Raw genomic sequence first — 14,962 nt, forward strand, 5'->3', positions numbered from 1 at the left:
TAAAAATTAAGAAAAGAGAAGATATTATCAGATAAAATTTTTCCTTAGATTTCACACTTTCCCTTGCCTCGGTGGTTGCCTCTACATTTGTACAGCATTTCCTTTTAACAACATGTGGATGGCATGTGCACTCCAGAGGAATGAGGATACTTATAGCTAGCTCACTATTTGCCTTTCAGTAAATTTTCCTTAGCTGAGGTAGTGAAATAGGGAGTTGAAATTCATGTAAAAGTCTAATCTTCATAAACTTTAAATATATACAGCTGGGACTAGAAAGATGGCTCAGTGGTTAAGAGAAATTGTTGCTCTTCCAGAGAAAACAAGTTTGACTCCCAGAACCCACACAGTGGCTCACAGCCATCCAGAACTCCAGTTTCACGGAATCCAACAACTCTCTTAGGTCTTCTGTAGGCACCTGGAACATGCATGGTGCATAGATATGCATGTAAGCAAAACAGGCATCTTTTTTAAAGAGCATCTGTCTCTACTTAAACATAAAGCCACAAAACTCATCATCCTCTGAACAAAGGAACCAGAGAAAGAACATCAATTGAAATGGTTTTTTACTTATACCAAATAAATTTTAAATGGTGAGAAGCAGAAGGAATAGAAGAGGAAAAGAGAGGACAGGCAGAGGGAAGGAAAATAAGTAGCAAAAGAAAGGAGAAAATGAAAAAAAAACAAATCCAAAAACAAACAAAAAAAAAAACCAAACAAACAAAAGCTGGGCGGTGGTGGCGCACGCCTGTAATCCCAGCACTCTGGGAGGCAGAGGCAGGCGGATTTCTGAGTTCGAGGCCAGCCTGGTCTACAGAGTGAGTTCCAGGACAGCCAGAGCTACACAGAGAAACCCTGTCTCGAAAAAAAATCCAAAAACAAGAAAGGAGAAAATGACTTAAGAACAATATGAAAAAACAAAACAAGACATAGTCTGGACAGTATATCTCAGATGGAACCCTTACTAGCATGGATAAGGCCATGGGTTACAGGACCAACACAAAAGAGAGAAATACAGCTCATGATTTTATTTATTTAAGACCATTAAAATTAAGACTACTCTTGTTAGGATTCTTTTTAAATGCTGCTAAAATTATATAGTTCTTTATCTTAGATCGCATTAATAAGCAATTTCCTATTATCCAACTTACCTCAGGTTGATGGTATCCATGATGTTGCCCTTTTCCTACATGTTAAGAGGAATGTCATGGCCTCAGTCAAGGAAGAAGCCTGGTGACAAGTGAAAAACTTTGTTGAAGAGACACCTCGGAAAGTGGGATTTTATTACATCTCAGCATTTCCTCTCCTCCATTTCATTAATAAAACTGATAACAATGAATATGTTTGTCTTTCCATGTGGGAAATTTATCATGAATTTATTTCTTTGTCATAAATTAATCTGAGGCTGAATCTGGTTAGCCTACATTAAAGGGTTCTTCTAAGCCAAAGAATCACATGAATAGGCACAGATTTTTCTAGCATGGACTTTAAACCTAATATTGATAAGGGGAAGTAATGTTGTCTCAAAATGATTTTATACTGAAAAGAAATATAACCCACCCCGTCATCAATGAAACGAACTAGCTCTAGACATTAGACATCTTTCTAACTAGCTATTATCAAAAGATACGTAAATCATCTATAGTGTGGAATGTATCACTAGATATATATTTATGCAACTGAGACTACACGAAGGAATTCCACAGAACTCTCTTACTAGAAAGTCCATCTTCTGCAATATTTTATCCTTTTCCCCACAGCTTTTCTCGGTTACTCATTACACTTTGTATTTTATAGATTTTAGGTAAACTTTCTTGCAATATTTTGTTGTATCAGTAAAGACCTTTTGTGTTGGTTACCTTTCCATTTCTGTGGCAAAATGTGTGAGATTAACAGCTTCTAGGAAGGGAGAGTTTCTATGGGCTCCCAGTTTCAGAGGCTGCAGGCCACATTTGTCTCATCTATTTCTTTTTGGGGATGTGGTCAAACAGAGCACTGAGGAGGAGGAGGAAGAGGAGGAGGAAGAGGAGGAGGAAGAGGAGGAGGCAGAGCAAAGCTGCTTACCTCATAGAAGCCAAGGAGAGAGAAGAGGGAGGGAGCATGGAGATGGAAAGAGGGAGGAAAGGGAGGAGTGAGGAAGGGAGGGAGAAAGAGAACACACAGCAACCAGGGTATCACCACCTCACAGCCACTACAGCAAGGAACCAAGCGACTAGCATACGGATTATTGGAGAACACTTAAAATCTAAACCCAAAACCTCTTCTCTCCTCTTATTTTTTTAGAACTCCAAATCTTAGTCCTACTTCCCTGCCTTCATAACAACTGATCCATGATGTGAAACATAATTTATACGTGAGTGCCCCAGAAAGGGTCTGTGGAATTTCATTGCAGTCATATCTCTAATTCGTGTAGTTCATACATGCACATGCACACACACCTTTCTCCTCCCTGTAGTGCAATTTTTTATTCACTCATGTTGCTATTCATATATCAGCTGATTTTAAATGCTGCCTGATAATCTGTGGTATCTATATCAGTACATGTATGCATCCCTTCTTCCAGGAATGGGCATGTAGGTTACCTCTTCCCTTGAGTAATTTCATGGGCCATGCACTCTTCAGCAGAATATCTGATATATATCACACACACATATGCACACATGCATACATACATACACACACACACAAACACACACACACACACACACCATTTGTTAAGGAAAGCAGGAAGTCACACCGTTCCTCTATTGCAGGCTACTTGATGTTACATACTTTTTCCTACAATGTATTCTGCATTCTCTTGGTCTCTCAAGGTCTCACAGATCATGATATGCAGCAGCATTGCTTCTGATGTTCCAGTGTGGCAAGAAAGTTTTTATTTTTGTTATTTTTTAGAACTGGAGTTCACACAAGCAGTAAATATCACCTACTCTGTGTTCCTTGTGACCTGGAAACCACAGTTCTGAGAGAGAGGAATACAAAGACGTAGCAGGAAGAAATCCAGAATGAAGAACAAGATTTGAACATGTGGAGGATAAAAGAATAATAGATAATAGATAAAGTTCATAACCTGTAGAAAAAATGAGGTTGACAATATATAAATGCAGACACTTGCAAACAAAACACTTAATTCTTAGCAAGTAAGAAAGTAGTGGATGACATATGGCTACATACACTGGAGAGAGATGGATGGAAGAGTGTACAGGCCTTTTATTTGTCTCTCAAACAAATAGAAAGCTATCTAAAAATCGGGCTATGTAGGCAGAGAGGATGCTGCATAGATAAAATTCTTGCTGGTTTGAATTCCCAGAACTCACGTAAATCCAGACATGGAAGCGCCACATCTGTCATCCCAGCTCTCCTACAAGGAAATTGGGTGACAGAACGGAGAACATCCTCAGAACCTACCCGCTATTCATTCCGTTGTTTCCATTTGAGGCTCTATTGTGGTCTGAATGTAAAATGTCCCCCATGGCTCTTATGCAGAAGAAACTTTCTTAGATTCAGATGCTGCATTCCCAGTGGTGGCACTGTTTGAGAAGTTGTCAGACCTTTAGGAGTCAGTGCCTTACTAGAGGGGGGATGTCACTTGGGGGTGAACTTTCAGGTGTTACAGCCTGGCCACATTTCTTATTCTCCTTTTGCTTCCTGACTTCAAGAACAACTTCAGGTTCCTGTTACTATGCCTTTCCCACCAGGAAGGACTCTATCCCTCTAGAATAATAAGCCAAAATAAACACTTTCTTCCCAAAGTTACTTCTTGTCTGAGTGTTTTTTCATAGCAAACAAAAGGAAACTAAAACAGTCTGTTATGAATAATGTGACTATATTTATGGACAAGTTTTTAATGAAGCTATGTTTTGAAATTTATGTGGATATATGCCAAAGAGAATAATCACCAATGATACAAGAAAAACATAGACAGCCCCTGAAAGAACGTTGTCTACTATTCCAAATCTACATATCCCAAAATATCTGCACAATTTATTAACAACGTTTATGGGTTCCAAGAGCTCAGTATATTCACCAACTTTTATTATAGTCTGCCTTTTCCAGTTATGATCACCCTAGTGGGTCCGAAGTGGTATACTAGGTGGCTGTACTAGTGTGGTATACGTGGTATACTAGTGTGGCTTGGGTTTGCATCTAGCTAATCAGTAATGGAGTTCGGCATCTCTTCGTGTATGTATTGACAGTTGTAAATCTCTGGAGATATAGAGTGTTGTCAATGTTTAATAAGGTTACATGATTATCCTCATTAAGGGTTGTAAAGGGTATTTATATATCCTCAACTGAAATCCCTTCTGAAATGTATGTGGAGACTGTGAGATGTCAGCTCCAATTCTTTTTTTTTTATTCGATATATTTTTTATTTACCCCTTCACAATAGCCACAAACAGTATAAAGTATCTTGGGGTGACTCTTACCAAACATGTGAAAGATCTGTATGACAAGAACGTCAGCTCCAATTCTTGCAAGTATTTATTTTTTAAAAACCACATGGTCATTTCATTGGATGCTGAAAAAACATTTGACAAAATTCAGCATCCTTTCATGCTTAAAGTCTTGGAAAGAACAGGAATTCAAGACCCATACCTAAACATAGTAAAAGCAGTATACAGCAAACCAGTAGCCAGCATCAAACTAAATGGAGAGAAACTTGAAGCAATCCCACTAAAATCAGGGACTAGACAGGGCTGCCCCCTTTCTCCTTAACTTTTCAATATTGTACTTGAGGTACTAGCTCGGGCAATTCAACAACATAAGGAGGTCAAAGGGATACAAATTGGAAAGGAAGAAGTCAAACTATCATTATTTGCAGATGACATGATAGTCTACCTAAGTGACCCAAAAAACTCCACTAGAGAGCTCCTACAGCTGATAAACAACTTCAGCAAAGTGGCAGGTTATAAAATCAACTCAAGCAAACCAGTGGCCTTCCTATACTCAAAGGATAAGCAGGCTGAGAAAGAAGTTAGGGAAATGACCCCCTTCACAATAGCCACAAACAGTATAAAGTATCTTGGGGTGACTCTTACCAAACATGTGAAAGATCTGTATGACAAGAACGTCAGCTCCAATTCTTGCAAATATTTATTTCCATTCTAAGGGTCATCATGTCACCTGTTAACATTTTTATTACTTTTAATGTACAAAATACTGGGTTTTACTCTAACACTTTCAGATGTGTAGATCATTATGATTTGTTCATGCTCACTGTCAAATTACCCTCCCTTGAAACATCATTGAAGTCAGCTTGTATGCATTTTATTTTTAAAATTGCTTCTGTGCTCATTCAGGAGGTTGGTCTATAGTCTGGGGACCTCTAATACATTGGGATCTATGTATTTGGTTTATAGAAGGGAGTAACTCGCAGCAATTTTCTTACTTTAGTCTCCTAAGTGCTGGATTACGGGTGTGAGTTACCACACCCAGTTCTCATGTAGCTTTGTTATCAACCTTCTAAACCAGTTTAATAGTTCTTTCTGAAGCAATGGGTAGGTGAAGACTGTCTCCTGTCTCCAACTAAGTTCTTGCCTTCACTTTTCCAAAAACAGTGTAGGCAGACAATAAGGGAGAAACATAAGTAAGAAAGGAATAGCAAATTTAAAAGAAAAAAACTCCAAGACCCTCAGTGACAAGAGATGCTAACCAAGAGGCAGGGTTCCAGATCTGTCTTAGTTAGGGTCTTACTGCTGTGAACAGACACCCTGACCAAGGCAAGTCTTATAAAGGACAACATTTAATTGGGGCTGGCTCACAGGTTCAGAGTTCAGTCCATTATCACCAAGGCAGGAGCATGGCAGCATCTAGGCAGGCATGGTGCAGGAGGAGCTGAGAGTTCTACATCGTCATCTGAAGGCCACTAATGGAAGACTGACTTCCAGGCAGCTAGGGTGAGGGTCTGAAGCCCACGCCCACAATGACACGCCTATTTCAACAAGGCCACACCTCCTAGTAGGCCAAGCATATACAAACCATCACAAGCTCTAAGTCCATAGTAGGCTTGAGGTGAGAGTTTGCATGTGTTATAGGACTATGCTCTCCAAGGGCTTTGGGGTGCCGGCCTAGAGCAGTCTCTTACAGACCAAGTCTGCAGTTTGACAGAGTTCTCCAGGAACTTCCTGCCCTGGTCAGAAGCATCAGGCATGAGAAACCATTGAGTCCATCTCCTATTTCCATCTTCCTCAAGTCTTGAGCATCCAGTGAAAGATCCACAGCTAAAGGCAGCATCTCACAGCTGAAGTCTGTCATCTTCCTTCTCCATCAAGTTCCATGACTAAAGTATGCCTGGAAGCCTTTAGCATGCCAGAATCTAGTGAGAAACCAGCTGGGTCCTAATTGGCTGAATGTGGACACACAAGCAAGGTAAGGTTTATGACCTGTCAGGGAAAAGCTATCAAACTCTTAAACTTCTGGATATTCCCAGTGGTTACGGTACATCTTTAGCAGCTTCTGCCTGCTCTTCCTGGCTTGTTCACACTCCAAACTCTGGCTGTTAATCTGAGCTTTCATGTAGCAGGGATTTGTGTCTTTCGAAGCTGTGCCTATTACACTGACCGCTGTCCACTCGTGATGCTTGGGCTCGAGTTGCCTGTCAGAGAGCCCTGCAAGCATGTGGGAAGCTTCCCACTGGGGCCCTTCCTATCCTTATCTCTTCTTTGTTGTTATTTTACTTTATTTTATTAGCTATTTGAGAACTTTATGTGATAAGTGTTGGTCATATATACCCCATTTACCAGCCCGTCCCCAATTTATTCCATTTTCCTAACCATTCAACTTCATGTTATTTTTTTGTTTTAATCCTTCAAGACCAGTTCATGTTGCCCAAATATTCTTTGATGTGTAGTCTTGTACTGGAGAGTGGTCAGCTTACTAAGGGCTACACTGTTTATTTTTTTTTTTTAGTATTTTTTTATTCAATATATTTTTTATTTACATTTCAAATGATTTCCCCCTTTCTGGCCCCTCACTCCCCGAAAGTCCCATAAGCCCCCTTCGCTCCCCCTGTTCTCCCACCCACCCCTTCCCACTTCCCTGTTCTGGTTTTGCCCTATACTGCTACACTGAGTCTTTCCAGAACAAGGGGCCACTCCTCCATTCTTCTTGTACCTCATTTGATGTGTGGGTTATGTTTTGGGTATTCAGGTTTTCTAGGTTAATATCCACTTATCAGTGAGTGCATACCATGATTGATCTTTTGAGACTGGGTTACCTCACTTAGTATGATGTTCTCCAGCTTCATCCATTTGCCTAAGAATTTCATGCACTCTTAAAGAAAACTCTCTCCTCCTCTGCCAGTAGCTAAAAATTGCCAATAGCCCCATGACTAGCAATGGGATGCCCCCACTGCATGCTGGGGTTTGGTATGGTTTGGGCTAGAACAAGTTTGGTGCATGCTGTAACAAATGTGTGCACCGCCCTGGCATGTCCAGAAGACAATGTGTCTTTGTGGTCATCCACCTCTCTTGGTTTTTACACTGTCTGCCCCCCTCATTCTCAGTGATCCCTTTTCTTATCCATTTACAACACATGTAAAAGGATGTACTGCCTGATCCAGAGGAAGCTTAATGGAGGATAAGGAGATTTGATGAAATAAATTTTCAAGTTATAATTTGGAGGTTGGGTGATGGCTACACAGGATGTAACATATACATTTCTGTGCATTCATAGCACCCCAGTAAAGCCAAATGCTAACTAGAGTTCAAAGCTGCCTAATCATTTCTCTGGCTCCCTGTCCCTACTCCCTGCATGGACCTCCTTCTGGAATACCTTGGGAGACTGGCCTCCTGTTAGATGAGATACCTTCCTTCTGCTTGCCCCAGAAATCCCCAAGATTCTCTGCTTCAGCGTGTTTACACCTCTGATCACACGTTCTCATTTCAGCAAGGTCCTTTTGTCCACCTCCCATTCCCATTCACCCTAAGAAGCTTTTATTTTTTTTTTCTCCTTAGCTTTTACTAATTCTGACATAAGGTTTTCTTGTGTGTCTTATTACTGATTTCACCCTAATACAAATCCCCCAAAGAGGTATTCCCACTCTATTTCTTCACTCTTTGTTTTTTTAAACCAGTGCCTGACACATACAGGTCCTCAGTGAAGATGTACTGAATCATTGGCCCTGAGAGGGAGCATACTGTTGTTAGTTTGCTAAACGGCCATGTGTCTGACTGCCTTCTACATATTGCTGTGTATGCTCATAGGTTTGTTCTCAACCTTGGTCAGAGAAGCTTCTTTTGCAGTAAGTAGAGGTTAATACAGACAACTGATTAAGTAGGAGATGCAGGGGCTGTGAGTGCCCAGATGGATATGATTCACGCATCCAACCTCCCCACCCAAGGCTCAGCGAACATAGCAGAAGAGAGGACATAAGAATGTTAAAAGGATTGAGGTAAAAACTTCAAAATACCATCTTACAGGCATAACAGGGCTGTTGCACACAAACTCAGCAGCTGCAGTTACCTACCTGTGTAAGATGAACGCAGTTAAAATCCCAGCATGGATGGGGGGGGGAGGGGTTCCCAGGGCCCTGGCCCTAGGTAAGGAGATATTGGCAGTTGACGGTGGCTGGAGAAAGGACAGTCACTTTCCTTTGGGGTCTCGGATATTGGTAGATTGTTCATGTCCTAGTGAGTGGCTCTGTACTTATGGGGATAGACAGATTGGACTCCATGAGTCATGTGGGAGGAGGAGAAATGAAGTTTGAAAGAAGATGTGTTGGGGACTCTCAAATGAGTCGGACAGAGGAGAAAGAATGGATACAATCAAGATACATTGTATGCATCTTTGAATTTCTCAAATAATAGGTATTATTATTCAAAAATTCATCAAACGTATCAACTGCCAAAATGCCAAAAGTGCTGCTCCCAATAACTATCCAGAATTCATCATCTGTTAGAAATAACAATCAATTTTTACTACTGTATAGGACTGAACACAAAATATTAAGCTGCCTGTGAGGAGCATAGGTAGTGTGGGAATGTGTTTGTAAAATAATTTTGATCTTCAAATTGCTGGAGCACAAATTTGTGAGGTGCCCATTCTGCCAAAGAAGAAATTGCTTGGACAAAAGGTAAGCAGAGACCGCTCGAGGGTAGCGGTCGCTGCATCCAGAAGATTCTTGGTATCTGGGGGGGGGGGGGGGGTTGTGAAATTGTCTTTATTCATTCAAACATAATTACATGATTTCTCTACCTCTCTCATGTCCTTCCTACTCCCCCTCCAAAGCTCTTCCATATAAATGAGTGTACATATAAATAGGCCTGCCGAGTCCCTTCAGAGTTGCTTACATGTTTATGGTTCTGGGGCTAACCACTTGGTACTAGATAACCAATCAGAGGGCTCATCCCTGAGAAAGATTAATCTCCCAGTCTTAGCAGTTATTAACTGCTTACATTTCTTCTGTCCCTGTGTTTCTTTCCTAGTTTTTAATTTTCATACACTATTTTGATCACATCCTTTCCACTCCCCGAAGTTCTACCAGGTCTTCCCCACCTCCCTACCCACCAAACTTGATGTTCTTCCTCACTCTCAAAAGAAAAAAAAATCAAAAGCAAAAACCACCAAGCCACAACACACATGTCAGAAAACACAGAGTCCATTTTCTGTCAATCAACTAAAGCAAACACAAATTCAAGTCAGACAAACTCCCAGCACAGAAGAAGGGAAGTGAGCACAAAGTCCCACCTCTAACCAAGAAGCTATTTGTAATTAATACCCGCGGGAAAGGGCGAATCCGTTTTCTCCAATGTGGAAATAAGGTGTGTGCTCCTTCAAACTGGTGGGTCTCAGACCCGCGCTGGGCCACCACCAGTCAGTAGTAGAGGCTAACACAGCTGCTCCCCAGCCCCATCTTGGTTGTGCACAGGGACAAAGACAGAACAACAGGCTCACACTGCCAAGAAAGCTGTGCATCTCGCAGCTGCTCCCTTTATTCTCAGATGAACTGTGGGATCAGCAGGGCTGCAGCGCCCACGCGGTCTCTCACGCAGTGCCCTTGGTAACCACGTTCTTGACCACAACCGCAGCTTTAGATCCTCGCGAGTAGGGAATGAAGGGGTACCACACAGGAGGCAGTGCCCACCGGGCTCCACTGGATGCCAGGTTGCCCTCCAGACCGCATCACTCTAGCCCTGGGCTCAGGGCATGATGTGAGTGTGAGAACCTTGGCCCGGTTGTCATTAAGACTCAGACCGGGTCACACTGGGGGCAAGGGTCACAAGATCCTGGCTGCCGGGACTCTCTCCTCCTGAGTTATCCCATCACTAGGAATGTTTTTCTGGTAACCGAAGTTAAACTGAGACATCCAAGGTCATCTATGCATTTGGACGAGATTCAGACATCTAGGCGGCTTGTCCGGCTCTACCTGGGAGAATCTTCTAAGTAAGTAAACACCAGTGGGAAGACTCTTCATATTGGATGCACAACATCACCAACTAAAACCTGCAAGTTACGTGGTCCACCAGATTTGGGTTCTGGGGAGAAAATGCTGTTTATCCTTATACCTAATACTTTGAACTACCCTTAAGTGTCCTTTTGAACCTGAACGTCTACATTACCAGGGTCCCTTAAGTAATAACTCTCTCTCCTCTCTCTGTCTCTCTCCACTCCCTCCCTCTCCCCTCTCTATGTCTCTGACTCTGTGTGATTCTGCTTCTCTGTCCCCCATCCCTGACTCAAATACATATAGCCTAGACTTTAAACATTACCATTCCACATATACCATCCAAATTTGATGAAAGTTTCTGAGTCCCGGAATCGTTCTTAGGGACAATGGCAAACAGCAGTGTCACTATCTAACCACCTCCCCACTTCTAATTCCTCTCTTTGTTAATATTAAACCAATAACATGGTGTGAGCCCATGTGATAACACCCGTCACCTCAGATACCCTGAACCAAAAGCCAGTCCTCCTGGGTTGTTACAAACACCAGGAGTCCACAGAAACTTAGATGTCATCTGCCATTGAGCTCCAAGGATGTGTCACCCAGAATGTGTGTAAATTCTGCAGTGTAGAGGGTGAGTGACACAACACATGAAAAATAGGACATCTCGGTGGACCAGAAACTGATCACAAATGGCTAGAGTGTGATTTAGCAGTTTTCAAAGCTCTTGATTATGGGCAACCTTCCCTCTTAGAAGTACTTTTACTGCACTTGGAAATGATTGATTTCCCCTGCCATTTGTCTTGAAATACCTTTTTTTACCTTTTAAATTTGTTATTTATTAATTTAGCATGGATTTATAATTAAGTTTCCTTATTTTACTGAGGATCTCAAGGTCCATCTGATAATGACTGGTGGCAACATTGTCAGTATAATTTCAATACTAATTTTTCTTCTTTTTGCTGTTTTATTATTTATTCATTTCTCCATTAATTTATTTATTCATTTTACATCCTGATCAATGCCCCCCATGCCCCCTCACACACTGTGTCCCCCAAACTCCCTCCACTTCTCCTCTGACAGGTTGTCCCCCGACCCCATATCATCCCCCCATCCCCTACCCCCTTACCCCTGACCCTGGCCCATCAAGTCTCTGCAAGGTTAGTCAAATCCTCTCCCGCTGAGGCCAGACAAGGCCCAGTTGTTGTCCACAGACAAGCAACAGCTTGTGGGACAGCCTAGGTCCAGTTGTTGGAGAACCCCCAAGGAGACTGAGCTGCACATCTGCTACATATGTGCCAGGGCCCTCAGTCCAGAACCATGGATGACCTTTGGTTGGTGACTCAGTCTCTGTGAGTCCCTAAGGATCTAGGTTAGTTTACTCTGTTGGTCTTCCTATAGAGTTCATATCCCCTTCAGGGACTTCAATTCTTCCTCCTACTTTTCCATAAGAGTCCCTGAGTTCAATGTTTGACTATGGGTGTCTGCATCTGTTTTGATCAGCTGATTGGTGGAGCCTCTCAGAGGACAGTTATGCTAGGCTCCTGTCTGCAAGCATAGCAGAGTGTCAGTAATAGTGTCAGGGATTCGTGCTTGCCCATGGGATAGGTCTCAAGTTGGGCCAGTTATTGGTTGGCCATTCCTTCAGGCCCTGCTCCATCTTTGTTCCTGCATTTCTTTTAGATAGGAAGAATTTGGGGTCTAAAGTTTTGTGGGTAAGCTGGTGTTCTTCTCCTTCCCCCTGGTGGTCCTGCCTGGCTACAGGAACCTCTTCAGGATCCATATCCCCACTGCTGTGTGTCTTAGCCAGCATCACCCAAATTGACTGCTGGGAGCTTCTTCCATCCCAGTCTCTGGCACTTCCTAGAGATTCCTTCACCCATCCCACCTAACCTCCCATCCTCAGAAGCTGCAGAATTCCATCCATTCTCCTGGCCCTCTTACCCTCTCTCCTATCTCTCCCTACACCTGATCCTGACCCCCACCATTCCCCTCCCCATTCCCTCTCACACCTAGTTTCCTCCCTCCCTCGGCCTCCAATGACTATTTTATTTCCCCCATCTAAGTGAGAGTCAAGCAACCTTGCTAGGGACTTCCTTCTTGTTTAGCTTTTTTGGGTCTGTGGGGTGTATCACGAGTATCCTGAACTTTGTGGTTAATACCCACTCATCCGTGAGTACATACTGTGCATGTCCTTTTGAGTCTGGTTACCTCACTGAGGGTATTTTCTAGTTCCATCCATTTGTCTGAAAAACTCATGATGCCTTTGTTTGCCTTTTTGCTCTAGCTAGAACTTCAAATACTATATTGAAGACATAGGGAAAGAGTGGGAAGCATTTTCTTGTCCCTGATTTTAGTAGGATTACTTTTAGTTTCTCTTCATTTAATTTAATGTTGGCTATTGGCTTGCTGTACATTGCCTTAATTATAGGATTCTAACCATCTATCAAGTACCTAGTTGGTTTTTTAAAAATAATCCTTTCCCATTTTGTAGGCTGCTGCTTTGTCTAAACGATGGTGTGTTTTGCCATGAAGAAGTTTTCAGTTTGATGAGGTCCCATTTCGCTAATTGTTGGTCATAGTCCCTGTGCTATTGCTATTCTGTTCAGAAAGCCTTCTCCTATGCCACTGAGTTCAAGAGTATCACCTACACTTTACTCTTCCATCAGGTTCAGTGGATCTGGTTTTATGTTGAGGTCTTTGATCTATTTAAAATTGAGCTTTATTCAGGGTGATACGTATGAATCTATTTGTGTTCTTGTACAGGCAGCCATCTAGTATGACCAGAACCATTGGTTGAAAATGTTCTTTTTTTCTAGTGTGTATTTCTGGCTTCTCTATCAAAAACAATTAGAGTGTCCATAGGTGTGTGGACTTACTTTTGAGTCTTTGATTGTAGTTCATCAATCAGTATGTCTGTTTTTGTACCAAAACCATGTTGTTTTTGTTACTATAGCTCTGTAGCACAGTTTGAGATGGGATACTTCCAGAAGATGATGATGATGATAATGGTGATAATACTGATGATTGATGATGATGATTGATGATGATGATTGATGATGATGATAATGATGATGATGATGGTGATGATGGTGATGGTGATGATGATGACGATGATGATGATGATGATGATGATGATGATGATGAAAAGAAGTCTTGTTTTAGCTGGGTGTTTTATGTTTACATATGAAGCTGAAAATTGCCTTTTTTTTTCACTTCAAGGACACATTTCATTTCATGATCTGCTTGAACCCTTCTAACATCACATCTTAAGGGGCTGAAAATAAATTTCATTTTCTACTGTTTCTGCACCTTCAGTTCTCAGAAGTGTCTTTTCTTAATTTTTTATTAGATATTTTATTTATTCATATTTCAAATGTTATCCCCTTCCCAGATTCCCCCCAAAAAATACCCTCTATCCCATCCCCCCCTTCTCCTGCTTCTATAAGGGTGTGCTGCCACCCACCCAACCACTCACTCCTGCCTTCCTACCCTCGTATTCCCCTACCCTGGTGCATCGAGCCTTCATGGGACCAAGGGCCTCTTCTCCCATTAATGCCCGACAAGGCCATCCTCTGCTACAAGAACTGCCTTGGAATTTTGACAGGAATATGTAGATAACTTTTGGTAGAGTGGACAGTTTCCCTATATTAATTCTACCAATCCATGGGCATGGGATATCTTTCTATAATCTGATATCTTCCTCAGGTTTTTTTCTTTAGTGTCTTAAATTTTTATCATACAAGTCTTTCACTTGCTTAGAGTTAACCTGAGACATTTTATTATTTACTTTATCATTTATTCATTATTAAATATTATTTTGTTATTTGAATCTTATTTCAGCACTGTGAAATGGTGTTGCTTCCTGATGTCCTCAGTTCATTTGTCGTTGGTGTATAGAACACAACTGTCTTGTATGTGAGAGAGCTACTTTTGTATCTACCTAGTTTGCTGGAAGTGTTTATCAGCTATAAGAATTTTGAGGTAGAATGTTTAGACTCAGTGATGTGTACTATCATATCATCTGCAAATGAGGATCTTGGACTTCTTCCTTTCCAATTTTCGTCCCCTTTATCTCCTTTGGTTGCTTTATCATCCTAGCTAAGACTTTAAGTACTATATAAAATAAGTATGGTGAGAGTAGACAACTTTATCTTGTTCCTTCTTTTAGTGGAACTGCTTTGAGTTTCTCACCATTTAAGTAGATGTAAGCTATGGCCTCGTTGTAAGTCCTTTTATAAGAAAAAGGTATGTCCCTTGCACTCGTAATCTCTCCAGGACTTGCCATAAAGTGTGGCGGTCCCTGGAAGCTGTACTGCCAGCAGAGATGAACCATGAGAGACAAGAAGGAAACCTGCTTTGGTGTGAACTAGGTATCAGGGTTAGTTCAAAATTCTAGAGTCGGACCACAAGGAGATTTTTTTGTTCATTTGTTTTTTACAGATTTAAATGCATACAACTTTAAGGAAAGTTTCCTCCTGACAATTATCATAATAAAGCTTAGGATTTGGCTATATCAAAACTCTTTTGCAAAGTACATCTCTTTTGCAAAGTACATCTCTTTTGCAAAGTACCTATGGC

This window comes from Apodemus sylvaticus, chromosome 1 (genome assembly GCF_947179515.1).
Source record: "Apodemus sylvaticus chromosome 1, mApoSyl1.1, whole genome shotgun sequence".
NCBI classification, from domain to species: domain Eukaryota; kingdom Metazoa; phylum Chordata; class Mammalia; order Rodentia; family Muridae; genus Apodemus; species Apodemus sylvaticus.